Raw genomic sequence first — 6328 nt, 5'->3', positions numbered from 1 at the left:
AAGAAAACTAGGTGCTTGGCCTACCATCGCCAGTCCATCAATCCATACAGTCCTCAGGCTCCAGCCTTACCCTAGCCCAGCACTTGCGGGAAAAGCCACCTCTTTATGACTTTCTGGAAGGCTAAAAGGAGGAGGGCCTGCCAGATCCCAAGGGGAAGGATGTTCTACAGGGTAGGGGCTGCTACAGAAAAGGCACGCTTCCTAGGTCCCACTAGATGGCAACGTGGGACCTGGAGTGTACCCACCTACATGATCTGGTGTCTGCCTCCCAGGTAGACTGGACAGGAAACATGACAAGATGAGCTAATTCTACTTTATTGTAAGGCTACATGAACAGAATCTTGCAAGTCTGAAAGCACAAATCTCCCACCGTCTCTTTTTGCAGCCTGATAAGTTAGGGCAGATCCTTTCTAAGTTTCTTTCTCTGCCTGTTATTCAGCTATGGGTTCCCCCCCTTTTATCTGATTGTTCCCTAGGCAGCATCTCTTCCCCTTGTCATTCAAGGTCATTCCATATACCATTACATCTGGTGGGATGGGCAGGTACCCTCAGGGAGAGGTGGTCCTGCAAATAACCTGGGCCCATGCTGTTGAAGGACCTCACCCAGCAATTTCATGTAGATGTTAAAGAGAAACAGATTTTAAGATTTAATATCTTTAAAGGCCCGAGCCCTGAGACACCCAACATTACAGGGGCCTAGAGCTAGATCTCTCTGCCCCTACCAACACCGACTAGAACCATCCCCAGAGAAAGGAGAGAACAACTACAAAACAGTGCCTTCCATTCCCAAACCCTAAATCTGGAACAGAAGGATATTATGGAAATTGTACTTTCCTCCCACCCTTAAGATGGGATGGTGGTGGGTGGACAGGATGTAAGCTGACAGAAAAATGAGCACTCTCACAGCCTATCTTTTGCCACACCTCAGCAACTAGGCCAGGAGTGTTGTTGCCTCACAGAAAACAACATGGATTTCCTTCAGGGAAGTGATTTGTTCTTCAAAAAGCAGAAGAACCCCCTCTACTGGCTAACCAAAAACTGGGAGACTCTGTTGTCAGAGAAACAAACAAATAAACAAAAACTCTCTAACCCAGAGTTGGTTGGAGTTGGATAGCATCAACACTGAATAAATAAAAATAAAAGTTACCTGAATTTCCATTCTGCAAATCAAGGGATTGCAGCAGGCTGCCTTCTTGACAGCTGACTACAAGGCATGGATGCCAGTGAATGACAGGCTTTCAAGGAACACACTTTGGAGACAAGGGGATCCATATGAGTTCTGTGGAGCCCTTTGGTTTGTTTACCAATGAGAATCTTACCCTCCTGGTTAACCTGTGGTTGGTCTTCTGCAAGATCAATATCCTCATGATTGAACTACAAAAGAAGGAGGAGAAGCCTGTGGTCACAGTAACACTGGTCATGGAGGTAAAGGGGTTAGAGGGATGGTTCTGCAGCAGGTTGTTTGGAGCCTAGCAGATCATTGCTTTCCAAAGATTCTTCCTCTTTGTGATCTAGACATGGGATTCTTCTGTGATAGCTGGGAAAACATGCTGTCTTGCTGAAATGCCTTGAAATAGTTTCAGCCTGCCCTGTCTCAACATCTCTGGGTGGGCTGCTTATGAGATGGAGATCCTTTTTGAGGACATGCCTTCTGCAAAAGGTAAGTGGGCCATCTTGGTGTTGCAATACACAAGTGGTGTGGATGAGCCCTTCCACTTCATTGGCTAGTCATCTGGAGTTACCAGGGTAATTTTTGCAGCTCCTTGCAGCTTTTGCCCTGGAGAAAATTGCCTTTTAGGAAGAAGAACATGATTCCTTGCAAACAGAAAAAAATCTGGTTGGCACAGACAAACAGAAATGTAAATGCTTTTAAAACTAGAAAGCTCTACTGATCATTCAGGTGTTCTTTTAAAGGATTCTCAAGACCGTCTGCCAGATTTTCTTCTGTCTAGTTTCAGAAGAAGCTGACCTGTGATTCAGAGAGAGAGGGAGAGAAAGTGTACAGATCTCCACTTTTCAGCCATGGTTGTTTGTTAAATAACCACCTTCTTTCCCACCATCCAGTTCCAACCCCCCCACACCCAAAAAAAAGAGAGAGAATCTGGGATGGCAGGGAAGTCAGTGTGTTTTAAAAGACTGACAGACAAGCAGATTGTGGTTTTCCAACCAAGCTTCACTAAAGAAATTCTAAAATCACCATGTTGGTTAGCACCTTCTCCTTAATGAACATGAGCATGACAGCAAGTTTGTTTCCTCACTGACCATTTGTTCCCCTGTCCCTACTTGATTAGCCAGTCTATAAATAGTTTATCAGCCTAAACCTATTGATAAAGTAAATACGTGTGGAAGAAAAAGGATAAATCTAGTCTCACATTCTAATCCTCATCCGTCACTGCTAAATCTCTGCAAATAAGAGAGGGAACTCTCTCCTTATTTAGGCTTTGATTACTTAAGGTGTTAATACTAGCTTTAAGGGTGTGGTGATGTGATGGTATGTGGGAAAAACCTTGGGAGACTGGGCCAAGAGATGCTGCCAAAGGAATGGTCAGATAATAGACAGCATAGCCTGCAACTGCATAGTGGGAGGAACAAGAGGCTCAGAAGGGACCTCTTTAGTCTCTTGGGGTGTAAAGATGGACAGCAGGAGAATCGTACTTTCAGAATTACATTCTGTCAATGTAGCTTTACAATAAAGTAGAATAAGCTCATCTGGTTGTGATTCCTATATGGTTTCTCCAACAGGTGGGGAAGAGAGACAAAACTGTCCTCCTCCTCCTCCTCCTCCCCCCCCCCCCAGCTGAGATTGTCATTGTGGTTATTTGGTAAGCCAGTCCTCTTGACAAGCAACCTTAATTTTTTAAAAAGTTTAAGCCATGAGACCATTGATCTCTCTATCTCCTTAATGAAAACTGACAGATCTATAGATCCACTTTTGTAGTGCCTGGGGCTTCTTTGGGTTTTCACTGGTTTCATTAAAGGCAAGCAAGTGAATCCTCCCACAGTGCAGGAACAGTGGTCATGCACCCCCATTATAATAAAAAACAAAAATGGCCAAAGGCTCACTGGGCTTCCAGCATCCACAGCCAACTGGTTCCCATTAACAGTGGGAAATGTCCCCTGTGGCCTTGCCTTACAAGGCAGTCTGATTTGCTGCTTTGGCTGTGAGAAGATTGCATGCACTGAACTGTCATCTCTCCCCCCCCCCCCCCCAAGAGTGGCACTTCGGTTTATGGTCAGTTAATTTCCAGAGCCTTTTCAAATAATTGCAACCCATGAGGTTTCTCAGCCAAAAAGCAAGCAAAGTCTGCTAAGTTCTACATGCAGCCAAGCCAGTTTTGGGGCTCCTCTTTTGCTTTCACTCTAGAATCTTGTGTCCTTAGTTCACAATCATGGTTATTAAAAAAAAAAAAGCCACTTGGTGGTGCATGTGTGGGTATATTCATGGGCATGTGCACGCGCACGCACATGAAGACACATATATAACAGGACTATCAATATTCTGGGAAAGCAATCATCCTGTGCAAAACAAAACGAAACGAAAAGAAAAGAAAAAGAAAAATTACTCATATTTATCCGGTGCATTCCAGGTATCCAGTCTCCCTCAAAGCCCCAAGCTAAAATGGCATTCGAGAATGGACATTCACAACCACAGAAAAGGGAGGGGCAAGCCCCCTTCTTAGTGGACTTCTAGTGATAATGGGAGCTAGGCAGATTGCAGGCCCTGACTATGCCATCCCCACTAGATTGTTGCCTAGGAAGTTCTGATTCAGGATAAGAGGGCAAACATCACTCTTACACCTAAATCCAGCTTCAAGCTGTTCAGCAGTGGGCTGGTGATTAAATGGTGGCAAAGTCTGAGGACATGGCCCTGAAAGAGATTTAATAATATGTCTTTTGCAATGGCAAGCAGCTCATGAGGATAAGCCTTCTGTCTCTTTGCAGCTTTCCTAGTAGCTCAAACTTCTCTGTCTGAACAAGTGCCATGATAGCAGTTCCCTCATAATGCCCTTTTTGGAATTTAATTGAAATGCAAGAAGGCAGGACATTAGAGATCATTGGATGAATGATTGTACAAGGAAAGAGAAGGCATTCAACACATTTGGCCACCATGTAACTAAAGTAAGTACAAGAAGTCCCTACCACATCCTTAGGAATTTCATTAAAATTGTATTTTCTTTTGATTTTTGTTTGTTTGCTTGTTTTGGATCAATTTAAATGAAAATGCAAAGCAGATTTTTAACATAGCATTAGAAGCTCTTTTTTTTTTTTGTTAAATTTCTTTATTTGTTGAGATTCTTGATTGAGATATCTTTTTCCCTTTCTTAATGTTGCAAGCGACAATAAGTTCTTATTGTTGCCCAAGACTGATCCTCTGTCCTTCAGCTTGTTCTGAAAACCTCTGGATATTTTTGTCATAGAAATTCTGGATTCTTTTTCTGCTCTAGTTTTTAATTATCTGTCATATCTGTTAGCCCATCTGGTTTTCGTCTGTAAAAATAAAGCACACTAAAACCATTCCTTATGTTGAACTTTTATTCTGACTGTAAGTTCTCCAGGTCAGATCTTCCGGGCATGGATACCATCTTTAATCCATTAAAAATTTAACCTGTGTATTTGCACCAGTGATGCATGTTTTATTCCACAATCTGCACCTGGAAAGGTCTTAACTGACTGGATTCTGCTTTTCTGTGTTGGTTTCCAATTATAATCTTCTTGATTCTGATATTATCCATCCTTTGTGTAAAGTCTGGATTTATGTAATGTGAAGCAGATGTTGACAGTTAATGATCTTAGTAAAACTCTGCTAACCTATTTCCTGAATTATTGCTTTTACCCAATCAAAATCTCCCTGTGTTTCCAGGATTCTCCATTTTTCCAACTTTTTCATGCCACCCATTAGAAATACTCTGTCCTTATGGAGCATGTGATGTGAGTGGATAATGGACTAGGAAAAAAATTATGATGCTTGGCAGGGTTGAGGGAAGTAAAAGAAACAGAAGTTAATGGATAAGGATGATGGATGGGATGAAAGAAATTACTGGAGATATATATATATATATATTGGAAGAGCTACACATTGTTGCTAGGGTCAGGTTGAGATGGTATGCAATTATCCATGCATTGACTGGAAGCTGAGCTCAACTCAGACACTCAGTGAACTAGGTGAACAGTTTAATATCAATTGGAGAGCTGGAGTAGTGGTTAAGATGTGAGACTAGGACCTTGGAAACCCAGGTTAAAATCACTCATTTTCAGCCTAACCTGCTTCACAGGGAGTTGCTGGGCTACTGTGGGGAAAAACAAGAGCGGGGAGAGGTATGAATTTCTTCTTGAACTCCTCCTGAACACGAAGGCAGGAGAGACCTCTGACAAATCAGTAAGTCAAAATTATTTTTTCCTTAGAAATGTCCTCCAACAATCTGATTTGAAGAGTAACTATAAACACTAGCTATAGTGTTGTGTCCCATGATGTAGCCACATTCTGAGAAATCAAAGTGGACCAAAGCAACCTGGAAATACAAATATTTCTATTGTTTTAAAAGTATGGAAAGCTTTCAGGAATAGCTAAACCAGAAAGTGACATCACTAACAGAAAAAATAATCAGTTATTTAGATTCCATTGATGCTATCAGGAATACTTAACATATGAATTTTTCATAGTCCTTCTAGCTTTCAGAGCTTAGCTTTCTCTTTTAGATTGGCACATTTATTTAATCAATATTCTTGCTAAGGATCTCATGCTTTCTGTCTGCATATGTGACTCCATCCGCTTTTCTCTGGGAATCTTTGAGAACAGTAACCCTATGCAATTCTAATTCACTCTTTTGAAGTATGGCCTCATCCATCATATTTGGTTGTCCAAAACTGACATACATTCAACAGTGGAAGCCAAAGAAAAGCTAGTAAAACTGAAGCTATTTTTGAGATGGGGAAGATGATTATTTTATTCCATATGGGTGACTCCTAACTCTTTCAGTCAATAGCACCTGCATATTCTCTGACTTTTCTTCCTTAATGGACTTTTAATGGAAAGAGAAAGGATAGGAAAGCCACGGAAAATATGGGGAGCTTCAAGGGACAAGCAGAGCTGTCTCAATCCTTTATGAATGAGGCCCCATTCCAGGAGCAAACTACAGTAGTTTTTAACTTTCACTTCTTGATCTTCATTGGTGACTAGGGATTAAATGAGTTGTGCACGTTTTAATGAATGAAGCATGTTAAGCTAACCACTATATCTGATCACATTCATGTATTGCATTAATTTTTTACATGAATACATCCCAATGAAATAATATTTGGAAGTCAGAGCCATTTGAGTGGAGACAAT

This window comes from Python bivittatus, unplaced genomic scaffold (assembly GCF_059951505.1).
Source record: "Python bivittatus isolate LINGU-HERP-01145 unplaced genomic scaffold, Pbiv_v1 ctg000080_np1212, whole genome shotgun sequence".
Classification (NCBI taxonomy): Eukaryota; Metazoa; Chordata; class Lepidosauria; order Squamata; family Pythonidae; genus Python; species Python bivittatus.
This window is presented reverse-complemented; position numbering follows the sequence as displayed.